This window comes from Stegostoma tigrinum, chromosome 10 (genome assembly GCF_030684315.1).
Source record: "Stegostoma tigrinum isolate sSteTig4 chromosome 10, sSteTig4.hap1, whole genome shotgun sequence".
Classification (NCBI taxonomy): Eukaryota; Metazoa; Chordata; class Chondrichthyes; order Orectolobiformes; family Stegostomatidae; genus Stegostoma; species Stegostoma tigrinum.
Window position 1 is genome coordinate 51,346,653 of NC_081363.1, and position 17,213 is coordinate 51,363,865.

The window sequence follows — 17,213 nt, forward strand, 5'->3', positions numbered from 1 at the left end:
GTCTACTTATCTGGATGGGTGTGGCTCCAACAGCACTCGAAGCTAAATCCCATGTACCCGCATGGGCCCAACCTATGCCTGCCTCTTTGTAGGTTACGTGGAACAGTCCCTCTTCCGCACCTACACAGGCCCCAAATCCCACCTCTTCCTCCGTTACATTGACTGTATCGGTGCTGCCTCTTGCTCCCCAGAGGAGCTCGAACAGTTCATCCACTTCAGCAACACCTTCCACCCCAACCTTCAGTTCACCTGGGCCATCTCCAACACATCCCTCACCTTCCTGCACCCCTCAGTGTCCATCTCAGGTAACCAGCTAGAAACTGATGACCATTTCAAGCCCACCAGCTCCCGCAGCTACCTAGAATACACATCCTCTCAGCCACCCTCCTGCAAAAGTTCCATCCCCTATTCCCAATTCCACCGCCTCTGCCGCATCTGCTCCGAGGATGAGGCATTCCACTCCCGCATACCCCAGATGTCCAAGTTCTTCAAGGACTGCAACTTTCCCCCCACAGTGGTCGAGAACGCCCTTGACCGCGTCGCCTGCATTTCCCGCTACACATCCCTCACACCCCACCCCCGCCACAACCACCCCAAGAGGATCCCCCTCGTTCTCACACACCACCCCGCCAACCTCCAGATACAACACATCATCCTCTGACACTTCCGCCGTCTACAATCCGACCCCACCACCCGAGACATTTTTCCATCCCCACCCTTGTCTGCTTTCCGGAGAGACCACTCTCTCCGTGACTCTCTTGTTCGCTCCACGCTGCCCTCTAACCCCACCACACCCGGCATTTCCCGAAACGTCAGCTTTTGTGCTCCTGAGATGCTGCTTGGCCTGCTGTGTTCATCCTGCTTCACACTTTTTATTATCTTGGATTCTCCAGCATCTGCAGTTCCCATTATTTCTCCCAAGTAGTACCTGGTTGATTTGGTATCCTATCCACTGCCTTCAGGGCTGATTCCTTCACCACAGTGGCATAGTGAGTTGTCAACAAGATGCACTAATAACTTGCCAAGCCTTCATTGACAGCACCTTTCAAACCTGTGATCGTTTTCCACCTGGTTGGACAAAGGTAGCAGATGCTTGGGGGTGACACCACCACACCTTTATAAGCCCCTGTCATTCTCACTTTGAACTCCTATAGCTGTTCTTTCACCATCAATAGGTCAAATTCCTGGAATTCCATTGTTGGCAATACTGTGTATCTGCTCACCATGAACTGCCATGGTTCAAGCAAAAACTCACTAACACCACCTCCAAAGGCAATTAGGGAATGTTAATCTAGTTAGAGATGCACATGTCCAATAAATAAAACCAAAAGAAAAATCTGTGCAGTGACACTGTTTCTGTACAAGAGCCACCGGGATTGTGAGATAGTAACTGTAGGATTGTAGTAAATCGGTAGGAAGTAAATTAGTTCTGGATGTGAGTTTGCTCGCTGAGCTGGAAGGTTAGTTTTCAGATGTTTCGTCACCATTCTAGGTAACATCATCAGTGAGCCTCTGATGAAGCCTCTTCATCAGAGGCTCACTCATGTTACCTAGAATGGTGACAAAACGTCTGAAAACTAACCTTGCAGCTCAGCGAGCAAACTCGCATCCAGAACCTCAACCTGCGCTACAAATCTTAAACTCGCTAGTAAATTAGTTTAGAACAGGATGTAGAAGCAGAGTTTGATTTCACCTATTGCCTTCAAAGCAAAGTGATTTTGGAGCTAATGGACTCTTCAAAAGATCTCCTCATATTTAAATATTTAATTCTGAAGTGATAGTTCAGTTTTTAATCAATAATTCAATTACCATTTTCTTAGCAAAATGTTAAAAGCTTAAGGCAAGTGAAATTGTGGGATGTAGTTTGAAATGAAGGAGGCAAGTATAAATTTTCCCCCAAAGGAGGGAATCTTAACTTTTACTTGACTGCGGGGAATTGTTCCCTTCAGTACTGTTTTAAGTAGTAAGGATTACGAAGTTAGCTACAAAATAAGGGCATTTTAGGGATTCTAGTAGGAGCCAAAGAGTAGGGAAAGGAAGTAATACAAGTTATGGTAGACAAAGACCAGATATGTAGCTATGACCGTATGTACCAAGTATGTTCAACTGTAGGTGAGAGGATGACTGAGCTCTGATTGTAGATCAAAGATGTTATGAAGTGCAGGGAAAAGAATTTCTTTCTGTTGCACTTTGGAGAACATGTGGAGAGTGTTCGAGGAGCCATAGATAAAATTTATCATGAGGTAAGCCAATGTTTGTTTTCAAATACGTAAAAAGTATTTTAGTGGAGTATTTTGCTTGGATTAACACCGATCAGTAGAATTGGCTCTGCAATTATAAATAATAATTACCAGATTCTTCCTAGAATATAATATTCAGTATTGGAAGCCAGCAATACATAACTGGCCTAGAAAAACTACAATGAGTTGTTTGAGGCTTTAAAATAGGATACTCTGAAGGACAGGGACTCTTCATTGGGCAAGATGAGATTGGGTATGACTTTTTCAAATTAGTAAGGCTCAAAGGCGTAGTCGCTGGTCAGGTTGCATACCTTATCAAAAGGTAATAAGAATACGGACTTTGGATGAGATGCAACAATTTTGGTTAACTTTCGCAGTAGCTTGGGTAGAAAATAAGCAAAACCTGAAATTGGTGGAACTTGGGTCTGGCAGCTGCACAGATTCTGTAGTTTCTTCAGCAATTTCTGTTTTAGTTTCCAGAGTCCAGCATCTGCAGTTCTTTGCTCTGTTTTCTTTTGTAGGTAGACTGTAAGTTGCTTCGATCTTCTCTTGAGGGTAAAAAATGGCAGCGAGATGTGCCATCACATGGGCATTTGCTGAGACTTGATGCAACAATGTAAATTATATATGAAGCACCTGTTTCCTGTCCTTGCAACCTTTGCTCATCTACACATTCGCTGACTGACAAACCCACAGCTGGTTGAACCATCTTTGCTGCACCTCATTTTTTTCACTCTGACCTGTTCAACCACTTCCCAGCTCCATGCCCATATGGAGCTATCTTCCCGGGTAAAATAGATCATACCAGTGGATCAAGGATTTGGAAACAGGGTCATTAACCAGTTCATTATAACAGGCAACGTCTGTTGAATGGCACACTTTGAATTACTGTAGTGTGTATGATGTGTGTTAAGTTCTGGACAAGCCAAGCCCTCTGTGCAGCCGGTCTCTGCTGCTGGCCTCTCCCCACAGTATTCACCTTTTATGGCTTTTATGATTGTGTAAACCCTATAAGGTCACTCTTCAACCTCAAGTGAAATATGTCCTAGTCTTATCCAGCCTGTCCTAATAACTCAAACCCTGTGGTCCCAGCAACACCTCTGCCAATGTCTTATGAGCGCTCTCCAATTTAATAATGACATTCCTACGAGCAGGGTAACCAGAACTGTGTACAATACTCCAAAAGTAACCTCACCAGCATCTTGTACAAGAGTAAAGATTCAGCACTTTTGATAGTGTTGCATTCACAGAATCAAATTTGAAATGCGGCTAACAATGAGAATTGATTGGGGAATTGCATCTTGCTGGAGAATGGGTTCTGTCTGCAGGATTCCAAATGATCATATGCAAAACAATGCAAAAAGCCTTCATATCTTATGAAGCTCTATGTGGGAACGAAGAATTGAAAGCTTAAAACCAGATAATTCTGTACTGGATAGGCATGTATAAAGATGTGGAAAGAATGGTAAATACATGCAAATGTACCAGAAGTATAGAAAACAATACAAAATGGAAGATACTGAAGTACCATCCAAACCAGGACCTACTATATGACCTAATTTGTTCATACACAATTGAGAATGGTATTTCAGTTGTAGACTATTGCTCAAAGTTCCCATTCATTGGAAAGTGAAAGATTTGAGAGCTACAACAATCATCTTAACATTACAGGTATTTTGGTTGCTGTGAAAGTTGGTTCTGAATTGTAACTATTCAATAAGGAGGTAGACGCAGCCAGTGACATCACTGAGCTGTGACAGGACAAGCTGCAGGAAATGTGCAAGCTGTGGTGATGACTGCTCTCTGCTCAGTGATATTGCCATTGGTGCATGTACCTCTGGACAGTGTTGGGGAGCTGAGGCAGAGCTAAGGAACCTAGTGAGAGCCGTCAAAGGCCTGTACTAAGAACACTGTTTGAGAGTTGTTTGTTGTTGAGTGAGGGGAGGATGTGGATGGAGTAGGAGAAAAGGAGGCTGCTAGGATAAAATGAATCCTCTTCTTTTTGGTAGGCAGACTATGTTTTATAGTTGGCTTTGCAGAATGTAAAATCAACAGACATTTGTTTCTGTTGCTTGAGAATGGTGTCAGTTTTCTTTTTTACTTTTTGCACCACTTAGATGGTGTTTGTAGGAAACTGAGCCATTCCTGAAAAAATAATGTGACATGGGAACTCCGTTCAGCCCTAGAGAATTTGAGCAATTCTCTAAGCAGAATGGCTTCAGTATCACCTTGGCACCACATTACCCTAGAGGACACTTTTTTTTTTATTGACCTGTAAGATTGACATAATGCATATGATTGCAGACACCATGACCGGACCCAGTTTTATGATTTGGATTAAAATAAATGCTGTGTAATTAAATTATAGCTTTTTTAATAGGCGTACTGGAGATGCCATCTGGGTTCCAATCTCCATTGAGTCAATCAATGTGGCAACAGAACAATTTGAATCCAGTTGCTGCTGTTACATGGAATGTCAGTATATTCCTGCGATTTGCAAATAAATGCAGTCCTCCAGTTTATGGCAGATAAATGCAGATTGCATTTTTTATTACAAAATGATTAAGTCATTTTGAGGAGCTGCGTTCTTTGTGGCCTTTTTGATTAGGACAGGCAACTGAACATGCTTGGTAATTCCTTTTTGATCGCAAAAGCAGCGGCCTAATTTAAGGGACCATCAAGAACTGTTCTTTTATCACTGGCTGCTGTTTGTACTGTATTTCTGGTCCCATTCAACTTGGTTTAATTGGTGCTTTTATTACAAATATGCCAATATAAATTTTTGAATTTTAATTTGCAGTAAAATTTGACAAATCTTTCGTGAAAATGCAAAGTAAAGAAATTTGAGCTGCAGCCATATTTTTCTGTATGGAAACTAGTTAAACTATTTATTCTTTACCTCAGTTATTCATCCCAAGATTGTGCGCAAATTTGCGCACGGCACCATCAAATCTCACACGTGTTCCTAGCTCAAATCTGGGAAAGCCTTGTTGAGTTGTACGTTAGGTGTGAAGTACGGGTGGCTGCAGCTCTAATTTGTTGCGATTAATTCAGTTCATCACACACACGCTGCCTACAAAACAGTACAATTTAAGATCAGTGTTAATCCAGCATGCATGTTCTGTTTCTAAATATTTTTAAAATCAAGATGTGCAAATACTGAGTATCATCTAAACAAATTGAAATTTTCACAGAAACAAATATTTTTGTCCTTGTTTATCTAAGTTGTATTTGTGCCCCATTGGATTCTTTTATCAGGTGAATGACAGGGACATAGTTTAAAAGTCTAACGGCCATTGAGTTTGCAAAAATGCATTTAATTGATGTTTGTATGGAGAGCAAGAAGAACCAGATGACTAATGCATAATTTCTTTGCTATCTACACATAAGGACACAATGAAGGGTTTTTGATTTTGCATCTACATGCCATGTATGTGTGAACAAAGTGCAAGAAGCACTTTTGGTTTGTTTAAAGCCATTTAATAAAAATGGGTCAAAACTAGTTACAATAGAGTGATAATTATGTTCAGATCACTTTGGGTAGAATATACTAATATTCTTTCAAAATGGTAAAATAGACAGGAGTTATCTTGCCCAGAAGTATTTATTTTCTCTTTTCCCCACAGGAACGCAGTCAAGTTGAATCTTGTGAGGCCTTCAACTTGCCTGGTCTCCTGTGCAACATTTTAAAATGAACTACTAAACACGATTTAGAATGCAGACACCTCCAGGTTGTGCAGTAAACTTTCTTTTTCAGACCAAAAGCAATAGATTAGACAAAAATCTTTAGAATTTCTTCAGCAAGGAATACAATTCTAGTGATTAGTGAAAAGAGCTATAGTTTATTTGTGGGGATGAATATAGAATCCCATCTGTGCAGTTCTTCTTGACTGCATGCTATTCACAGGGTGCCAACAGATGTGTCTATATTGGCCCTTTTGTGTTTCCTGTGCAAAAGAAAGTGGCTACCATGAGCTCAATGAAGTCTGTACACTTGAACAGAATGTTTAATGTCAGATTTAAAGGATAAATGCTGAGTGGATTGTGTGCCAGGACATGAGGTGTGAGAGGGTTTTTTCACTTCGCTTCAGCTGTAATAGTGAAGAAAATCCTATCTGACTGGAGATGCCAGTCACTAATTGGTCATGTTCTGTTCACTTTGGTATTCTTAGGTAAAAAATTTCTTGCATCTTAACATGAATTATTTGTGTGGTGGAGAATGAGAGATCATGAGTTTGTGAATATTCTGCTCTTCTTAATTTTGTTTTGCAGAAACCTAAACATTCAATCCAGATGAAAGTATCATTAAAAAGTGCTACAGCTCCAGATCTCTACAATATAAGATAATACCTCTAGATTGATAAATAGCTAGGCAAACAAACTTCTTTAAATTAATAATCTTTCAAGTGTTCCATGTAGAAAATCTTTTATAGGAATTTAATTACTTACACTGAAAATATGTTTGAATATATTGCAATGTTTGAAGGTAAAGGTGATTTATACCAACTTGGTGTCAACTGGAGTTGATAACTTCAAGGTTAAAATAAAGTATTGATACATGATTGCTGGCGTCAGTTGTGATTTACTGCTTGATGATGTACCACCACAGCAGCTATAAATTTTTAACTGTTTTAGAAAGCATCATTTAAATTTCATTGTTTTTGCAATGACAAATAAAAAAAACTTAGGATTTATTTTCATGCTGCCAGGGAGTTTATTGATTCTACCAGTCTGTTGCTGTTCGTAGGTATAACAAATATATTAAAGGAACTACGTACCGAACAATTTATTTGTGGAACTAAATTCAGAGTCTCACATCATTCATAAATTAATTCATAAGAATGGAGAATTCATAAACCAGCACTGGTTTATTATCCCTTGATTTTAATTTCAGTTTATGCCAAACTTATTGCCAAATTAGTTTTTATCTCATTATAGCCTGTCATCTACATTATTATATCTCATACTACTTTCAATGTTGATACAAGATAATTGCACCAATATTGCAAGAGAAAAGACTGCTAGTGTTCAGATGTCAGTTCAGATGCACTTTAGCTAATGAAGCTGCCAGTGTTTTTAATGAAAGACAGTTAGACTTTTTTGTTTATTCATTCACAGGATGAGGGCATCACTGGATAGGCAACATTTATTGCCCATCCCCAATTGCCCAGAGGGCAATTGAGAGTCTACCACATTTGTAAGTCTGGAGTCACATGTAGGCCAGACCAGGTAAGGATGGCAGTTTCCTTCCCTAAAGGACATTTGTGAACCAGGTGTGTTTTTCCAACAATTGGTAAAGGACTCATGGTCATCATTAGACTCTTAATCCCAGATTATTACTGAATTCAAATTCCACCGTGTACCATGGCAGGATTCGAACCTGTGTCCCTAGAATATCGCCTAGACTAACAGTCCAGATTGATACCTCTGGGCCATCACATCCCTGTATCCTGCTTGTTGTTCTTTTCAAAAAAAAGACAACTAAATCTGTTTTTTTTAGGCCAGTCAACTTTTGTTTTTTACGCTCAAGTGTTTTTACTGGTTTGATTTGTTTTGACTCTCATGCACTTGGAAAATTGGAAAGAGCATTTCAGAAGGTTCTTAACAAATCAGCAAGTAAATGCAAAATCTGAATATAAAAGGTTTGTTAATCTGCAGCTTGCGATTTCTAAAGTTAGTTAATTTTAAACTTTTTTTAATAGCAGTCAGTAGTCCAAAGAACTGACTTGTCCTTGCTTTTAAATTTTGGACCTTCCTGTTTAATGTAGTGTGCCTTGCTTTTCCACTGTTAGATCATGATTAGAAGGAGAACATTGACAGTGGGGCCCAAGATCCCTAGTTTATATGTATAGAAAAATTTGAAAATGCTGCAAGCATTAAACTCTGACAGCATTTTTTTTGACTCTCTTTCTCTCTTCAATGTTTTAGGTCCCTGCCCTTTTCACCAGAGCTGGGTAAAGCTAAGTTTGTATGTTTTTTGAATAAGTGAAGGGATCGGAAGAAAAATAAAAGGAAGGCCTGTGATGGAGTGAGAGGATAGAAGATACTGTTTCAAGGTACAGTAACAAAAGGAATTGTAATGGCTCAAGAGCAAAAGATGTGTCCAGAGGCATGAATGTTAGGATTCTAAATAGCTGTGTGGATGCAAATGAAATGATGGAAGTAGAGGGGGAGAAAGACAGAGTTGGACAAAATTATGGGCTAGCGATTTACAGTCTACAATTATTGAACTCAATGTTGTGTCGAAAAGGTTGTAAAGTTCCACTTAAAAGATGAGCTGCTGTTCTTCAAGCTTGTACTGAGTTTAATTGGAATATTGTAACAGGCCAGGGACAGAGCAGTCAGGTGGGATGCATGGTGAAGAATTTACCATACTGGGAGCAGAGGGTCAATAATGGTTCGAACATGGGTGTTCCATAAAGTGATCAGCTCAACTTCATTTAAGATAACCAAGTGTGGAACTGGATGAACACAGCAGGCCAAGCAGCATCTCAGGAGCACAAAAGGAAACGTAGGGCTGGAAACGTCAGCTTTTGTGTTCCTAAGATGCTGCCTGGCCTGCTGTGTTCATCCAGCTCCTCACTTGGTTATCTCGGATTCTCTAGCATCTGCAGCTCCTGTTATCTCTGAGCTCAATTTCATTTGCTTTTTCTCAATGTAGGAGAGGCCACACAGAGCACAGAATACGAAATGATTAAACCGGGGAGACTGTGTACAGGGTGGGGCCACTTCTTGTGAAAGCCTCCATTAAGTTTGCAACTTTATGCCACCCGATCGTCATACAGAATGAAAACAGACCTTTCAGTCCAACTCTTCTGCACCAGCTGAACTTCCCAATCTAACATAGTCCCATTTACGAGCTTTTAACCCAAATCCCCCTCAACCTTTCCTATTCATATATCCATTCAGATGACTTTTAAATGTTGTAATTGTACTAACCTCCACCATTTCACCTGGCAGCTCGTTCGATACACATAGCATCCTCTGCGTTTTAAAGTTACCTCTTAAGTCCTTTCTTAAAAATCTTTCCATCTCACCTTTAAACTTATGCCTTCTAGTTTTGGAGACCCCACCAGAGGAAAAAGATATTGTCTATTCACCGTGTAATGCCCCTCAATTTTATAAACCTCTAAGGTCACCCCTCAGCCTCTGATCCTCCATGGGGGGGAAATAAAGCACAAACCTGTTGAGCGCCTCCCTATAGCACAAACGCACCAACCCTGGCAACATTCTTGTAAATTTTTTCTGAACTCTTTCTAATTTTACAACAGCAGGGAGACCAGAATTGAAAGCAGTATTTCAAAAGTGGCCCAACCCAATGACCTGTACAGACACAATATGACATCCCAACTCCTGTACTCAATACGGTAAAGAATAAAGGCAAATGCCTCCAAAACCCCGTCCACCTACGATTTCACTTAACAGGAGCTATGCACCTGCACCTCCCAGATCTTTTTGCAGCACTGCCCATGGCCCCGTCATTAACTGTGTAAATCCTGACCTGGTTTTCTTTACTAAAATGGAACACCTCGTGTTTATCTAAATTAAACTCCATCTACCATTCCTCAGCCAATTGACCCATCTGATCACTGTGCCGTTGGACTCTGAGAAAATCTTCTTCACTGCCCTACAGTATGTACTTTGATGTTATCTGCAAACTTATTAACGTGGTCATGCCCAAATCGTGTTTATAAATGCAGTGGAGTCAGTACTGATCTTTATGGCATACTAGTCAAAGGCATCTGGTCTGAAAAGGTGTACAACTACAGCCATCCTCGATCTCCTAACTTGAAGCTGATATTTGGTATCCATGTGCTGCTGCCTCCTCCCTGCTCTCTTTCTCCTCCCCCCCCCCCCCCCCCCCACTCCGGGTGATCCAACTTCCGTAACCAGTCTACCATATGGAACCTTTGGATCAAGATATTCAAAATCTACAATGTACGTTCCCTAAAAGAATAACAAAATGAGGGACTTGAAATACTTGACCATGGAAGATGATAAAGCAACAGAAGAGTGTTTATGAATGGTGTGGTCTTACCTGCTGCTGGATGTTTCCCTCTGGCAATGTTTTTGCTGTCCCTCATTATGTAGGCCAGTTTGGATATCATAGTATTGAAGAATCTAATAGAAATTTATCATAGGTAGCTCCACTACAAACATTACCTTCACAGGTACTTAAGTGCCTGGACTAACCTTGAGCTATTGGATTATAAGAGAGATATCAAACAGTGCGTTTCTAATATAGTGTCATGGTTCAAGTAATCCCCAGCAAGAATTGTGAGAATTTTTATATCCTCACGTTCCGTAAGATTGTGAACATGTCTTTTTTAAAAGACAATATTGACCATTTAGATGTAATGTAGTATTGAGCAAAGAGGAGTTTAGATTCTGAATGTTCCAGCCAGGGCTGGCATTAAACCTGATGAGTCCGTTGTTCTCTAATTCTATTCTGATCGCTGGAATTTGGTTCAATGTGCTCATTAAAAAGTTAAAGTATGATATTGACAGCTGATTTTAAAACTGGTAGTCAACAAACTACATATGGTCACATTGTTGCTACCTCCAACAAAAAAGAATCTGACCATTGTCCCTTTAATATATAATGGTGTTATCATCATGGAGCCCTCCATTATCAATATCCTGGGAGTTGACATTGGCCAGAAACTGAGCTGGACCAGCTATATAAATGCTATACATACTTGAACATGTCAGAGGCTAGGAATTCTGCAGTGAGCAACTTGCCTTCTGTCGCTTCAATTCTGTATTCCATCTACTAAGCACAAAACAGCAGTGTGGTGAAATCTCCTGTACTTGCTTGCAGCTCCAACAACTATCTTTAAGTTTGATGCCATCCAGAACAAATGAGCTCACTTGATTCGCATCTTACTCATCACCTTTTTAACTTTACTTGCTGCATGCCAAGTGCACACTGGCAATAATCTGCAAGATGTACTGCAGTTATTAACCAAGCCTTTAGTGACAACACCTTCCCAAATTGGGACCTGTACCACGCCAGGGCAGCAGAATGTGGGAGCACCAGCATCTGGACGTTCCCCGCCAAGCCAAACACTATCCTGAGTTGAAACTATAATCACCACTTTTGATCAACTGAAATCCTGGAACTCCATTCCTGACAGCAGTGTGGCTGCACCTACACTCCAAGAATTGCATTAGTTCAAGAAGATAGCTCGCTACTGCCATCTTTAGGGCAATTAGAGTTGGTCAATCTCATAATCAATTAACACTTTTTTTTAATCTTGAAGCACAATGACATTTGTACCTTTTTTGGGTTAAGAGACCCCTGGTAATCATACTTGGGAGTACATTTTATTTGTTACAGCAATCAGGGTGAATTTAGGAGGTAATAATTCAATAATGTAAGATCCAAACAGTGTGAAATGGATATACGTAAAGTTTAAGTATAAAATGAAGGATACTGTCTTTGAATTTATAAAGCTCTAGAAGAACCACTTCTGCTTTGTAGTGCTACCTGATATGCAGGCTTCAGTCAGGTTGCAGAAAATTGTGACATGGTTAAATAGAATTTAATGCTATAATGTTCCTTGGAACTGTTTTGAGAACCTACTTTTCAGCACAAAGGACGGCTATTTGGTCCACGACAGGTCCTATAGGTACTAAGCTTCTCCTTCATCTGTCTTTTTCTCTGTGGCCTATGACTGTTTTCTGTTCAGAGAAATATCCAATGTTCTCCTGAACAATGTTTTGAATCTGTCTACCACACTCTTAGATGGTGCGTTCCAGATCTTAATTATTTGCTGTGTAATAAAACAAAATCCTTGTGTCACTGTCTCTTGCCATTCAGCTTAAATTGATGTTCCTCTAAGTTGTGAAGCACTTTCTCCCTATATATAATGTTCAGACTCATAATATTATTGTAATCTATGAACGTCTGGGGTTTATCATTGATTAGAAACTGAACTGAACCAGTCATAAGTACTGTGGCTTTCAGAACAGGTTAGAGACGAGAAATTCTGCAGCATGTAATTCACCACCTGTCTTCCTAATGCCCATTTACTATCTACAAAACATAGGTCAGAAGTGCATTCGATTACTCTCCCCTGCCTTGATCAGTGCATAACCAACAGCACTTAGGAAGATTGACATTAACCAAGACAAAAGAACTGCTTAATTGGTACCCCATCCACTGCCTTCAGTGCAGCGATAATGGGAACTGCAGATGCTGGAGAATCCGAGATAACAAAGTGTGGAGCTGGATGAACACAGCAGGCCAAGCAGAGATGCTGCTTGGCCTGCTACGTTCATCCAGCTTCACACTTTGTTATCTTGGATTCTCCAGCATCTGCAGTTTCCCATTTTCACAGGCTGGTGGAATAACTTTGACCTACAGTTTCCCCATACCGTCCTGCCATGGAGTTATATTGCTGCTCCTTTGCTGGGTCAAAATTCGGTGACACCTTTCTGTGCCTCCCTTCCTAAAAGGCATGAGTGTTCCCACACCCTAAGCAATACAGCAGGTCAAGAAGACAAGTCATCACTTTATTCCAAGCACTAATGAACACATCCCATGACCAAATAAAATCTTTTTTGACCACCTCTGTCAATATCCTGTCAAGTTTCTCTTTTTTTTTTAAGGAGAACAATCCTAGCTTCAGCAATATAGCTAAATGACAGAAATTTCATACCTGTACCATCCTTGTAAATCTTCTCTGCATCTTATAGTAACATTTTGACAATCAGTGCACTATACTATTTTTTGGGAAACAACACTCCATTGGCAGAACAACTGTTTTTATAAAAGTTTTCCATGTTTGTTCTCTAAGCTTGTATTTGTGAAGCCTGCATGCCTTGTTACCTGGTTTGTCAAAATGCTGTATCTCCCTAAGTGTTTTCTTTTGTAAATTCATTTGTGGAATGTGGGCATCGCTGGCTGGCCAGCATTTATTGCCATCCCCTGGTTGCCCTTGAAGGTGGTGGTGAACTGCCGGAGTCCACTTGTAGGTTGACTCTCAGTCCCATTATGGAGGTAATTACAGGATTTTGATCCAGATGACAGTGAAGGAAGATGAGTAGCTTGGAGGTGGTGCTGTTCCCACAATTTTGCCCTTGTCCTTCTAGTGGTTGTGGGTTTGGAAGGTGCTGTCTGCAGATCTTTGGTGAATCTTCGCATTGCACCTTGTCAATAATACGAGTTGCTAAGTGCACAGATACACCAAGGTCCCTGTTCTCCAGCACTGCGATCAGAACTGTAACCAAATTTCAGTTCACAATTCTCCACTTTAAATTTTTCCTACTATGAGTAAATATATACTCCCCTTTCTTGAGCTAAGACATTAGAATGTTTGCTAAAATCTCAAATGTTGCCAGTACACACACATGCACAGTAATCCTGCCAATGATGTCATTCTGTTCCACTCACTCACTCGGTATTTGGTCACTGCCTTTTTTTAAAAACTGGCAGACCATTTCACAAAGTGTACATACTCAGAACTTTTCATATGCACAAATTTTGGAGTGGGGGAGGGAGAGAAGGGAATGAACAAATTTGCAAAGAATTTACCTGTGGCTTAAACAGTCTTGAGAATCCTTTAGCTTCTTCCTGGAGCCTTCATAAAACTGAACTTAAACTTTTCAGCTAGTAAGAACAGCTGATGCTGGAGTTGGAGATAGCATAGCGTGGAGCTGGAGGAACACAGCAGGTAGCATTAGAGGAATAAGAAAGTTGACATTTCGCATCGGGGCCCTTCTTTTGCAGCTTAAGATGTCCCAAGCGTTGTAATCAAAGACCTCCGGTCTAGAATGTTCAGTGAACTCCTTGCACTGTGGTAACCTATTTCTTGACAACGCTAATCTCTTCAGGGTCAATTTTACATCCGCCTTCAGCCAAATATCCTGCAGAACTGCCTGGACTGAAACATAATGCAGCTTTTTCTCCTATTAAGTGTTTTTCCCTTAATTGAAAAAGAAATTCCTGACCACCTAAACCAGTGCCTAATGCACTCTCTTTACCTTGCTTGCTCAATTCTCCCAATGTAAAAGCCTATTACTATCTAGGAAGGAAAAGATTTGGTGGGAAAGCTCAGCAGGTCCGGCAGCATCTGTGGAGGAGAAAACACAGTTAAAGTTTCGGGTCTGGTGACTGTTCCTCAAAACGGTTCTGAGAAAGGCTCACCGGAGCCAAAGTATTAACTCTCTTCTCCTCCACAGATGCTACCAGACCTGCTGAGCTTTCCCAGCAAATTTTGTTTTTGTTTTCATTCCTGATTTACAGCATCCGTACTACTTTCAGTTTTTATTTACTATTTAGGAAGAGTTTGCCGCTCTTTGCCTTTTAAAGGAAATCACCCTAGCTGCAGAAATACCTACAGGTTAATCATTAAACCATTTCAAACATACATAAAACCCTATATGCTACTATTTCAAATCCAAAGATACAAACTCTAACATTAAAACCTTTTATAAAAATCACTCATCTTGCATCACAGTATAAATCTTCATATCATAGAATCCCTCCAGTGTGGAAACGGGCCCTTCAGCCCAACAAGTCCACACTGATCCACAGAGCATCCCACCTAGACCCACCCTGCCCCATAACCCACTTAATCTATACACCCCTGAACACTACTGGCAATTCAGCATGGCCAGTCCATCTAACCGGCATGTCTTTGGACTGTGGGAGGAAACCGGAGCACCCGGAGGAAACCTGCGTAGACACAGGGAGAATGTACAAACTCCACACAGTCACCCGAGGGTTGAATTGAACCTGGGTCCCTAGCGCTGTGAGGCAGCATTGCTAACCACTGAACCAACGTGCCACCCCAAATGTGACACTAAGCCAAATCTAGATGAGAGAATCTTTATAAAGAGCAGAGAGGGTCAAGAATTCCTAAAGTCTGTTCAGGAGAATTTCTGTTGTATTTTGCGTCAATGAGAAAGGAGGCATTACTGAGCATGGCTGTTCAAAATCGGGTCTGGTATGTAAATAAAGCGATAGTAAGAAAAATTTTAGGGGACCATAATCCTATGAAAAGGTTTTGGGTTACTATTGAAATGACCTGGAACCATCCAGGTTGAGAATAAGTGGAAAAGAGCAAACTTCAGTGGGGGTGAGAATTGGCATGTAAAATTAACTGAACAATAGATTGCTTTTATAGAAAAGCTATACCTTGATTTGTATCAGAACTTCTCCTGGATGATGATCAAATAGGATGAAATAGAAAAGGTATGCTTACGACTGATACTAGAGAGAGAACTTGGTTGAGAGTAAAGTACAATGTAGAAGTTTCAGAAGGAATCTTTAACCAAAAACAACAAAAAGTGGAGTAAGAGCATTGGAAGAAACTGGCAGCTGATGTAAATGAGTCCAAAAGTCTTCTGTAAGTGTAGTAAAATAGTAAAGGGTGGTAAAAGGAGAAGTGGAGCCAATTATGGACCCATTAGAGGATTTGTGTACAGAGGAATGAAATTTAGGATACGAAGAGGATGCTGCCCAAGTCATGGTCAAAGAAAATGCAATTGAGACATCAAATGGGTTTAACTTTGAGGATATTGCTGTATTTGTACTGTGTGTTTGGGACTTTGTGAAACTTGTTAAAGGATACTGAGGAAATTATGGAGGTACTGACCATAATTTCTCTTTTTTTTTTTCCTTGGGTGTAGGGGTAATGCTGGGGGATTGAATCTGAATCTGTAACACCCTTGCTCCAAAAGTAGTGTAAGGAATCTGACTACAGGCCCATCACTTTAACCTCTGGAGAGTAAGGTTTTTTTTAGAAACAATTAGTTTTGTGTTAACTTTAGTTATTTGGGAAAATGTCAGAATTTAGCAGGATTTGAGGGCAAATTGTTTAGCTATCTTACTTGAATCTTTTCAGTAACAGATTGGAGAATGCTGTGGATTTTTTAAAATTGGATTCTGGCTGAAGTACACTCAGAACAAAGATGCACAAAAAAATTTATAGGAAACTTCTTTGTGTATTAATTACTTGTAATTGTGTGCAAGTTTTGGAAGTTTTCCAACAACACTAGAATTGGAAATGGCATTATCGCAGAGTAAGATGTGACAACCCTATCATTATGGGTGTACCTTCGCTGCCTTCTCGAAGGCAAATAGGAATTGGCAACAACACCAGTATCCCCATTTCCTGTTTTTTAAAAAAAACCAGGCTGGAGTGGACAAGTGGCAGATAAAATTTGACTCCTCCTGTTGTAACATTCTTTATTTTGTTAGGCAAAATGGGAAAATTTTGAAGTAGCTGGAAGGGGTGTTTGTGCACACATCTTTGAAAATTGACAACATATTGACAAAGCAGCTAATAAAGCACATGAAGTCCTGTACTTAAAAGAGGCACACAGCACAAAGGTCAATACAAATGTACAGTCGTTCAGTCCTTCTGGAATATAATTCCCCATTCTGATGTCACAAATTAGGAAGACAGTGAAGGCAGGGATATGGATATAGACAATCTTTTTATTAGGATGGTTCCAGACCTGAGGGATTATCATGCAGAAGCTGTGACTATCTGTCTCTGAGCAAAGGAGGAGATTTGGTCAAGATGTGTAATGTCATTAGTTCAGATATAAACTGTTTCAAGTGATTATTGACTCCACAGCCAGAGGGCACAGATATGAGCCAGAGATAAGAATTTTCATTTTATGCAAGAGGTAGTTAGATTTTGGCATGTCTCTCAACTTTATTGGCAGCACATATTCAATTACAGCTTTTCAACAAGAATTGGTAAATACTTAACCAAAAATTGCGAAGATCTGGGGAAACGTCTAGAACTGAGAGACTAATCGGATAGATCTTGGAGGGAGCCAGTGCACTTTATGGGTAAATAGCTCTCTCTCCTGTGCTGTACTAGTCTATAATTGTGACTGATGTTAAGCATCAGGTGAAGAGAGAAATCTATTCATCTCTTCATATACTCAGACCCGAGCTGTATTCTTGTAGCTATCCATGCCTTATGGTATTGCAGAAGTATATAGACTGCA

At 40.3% G+C, this 17,213-nt stretch overlaps 1 protein-coding gene across 1 annotated transcript in view; it reads left to right on the top strand.

The window, feature by feature from the left end:
- The window catches only part of daam1a (dishevelled associated activator of morphogenesis 1a), a 203,855-nt gene that overhangs the window by 45,003 nt on the left and 141,639 nt on the right, over nucleotides 1–17,213 (top strand). Inside the window, exon 2 of the mRNA XM_048537719.1 lies at nucleotides 8,169–8,296. The gene's annotated coding sequence lies outside the window, so the exon portion shown is untranslated. The remainder of the gene's footprint in view (nucleotides 1–8,168; nucleotides 8,297–17,213) is intronic.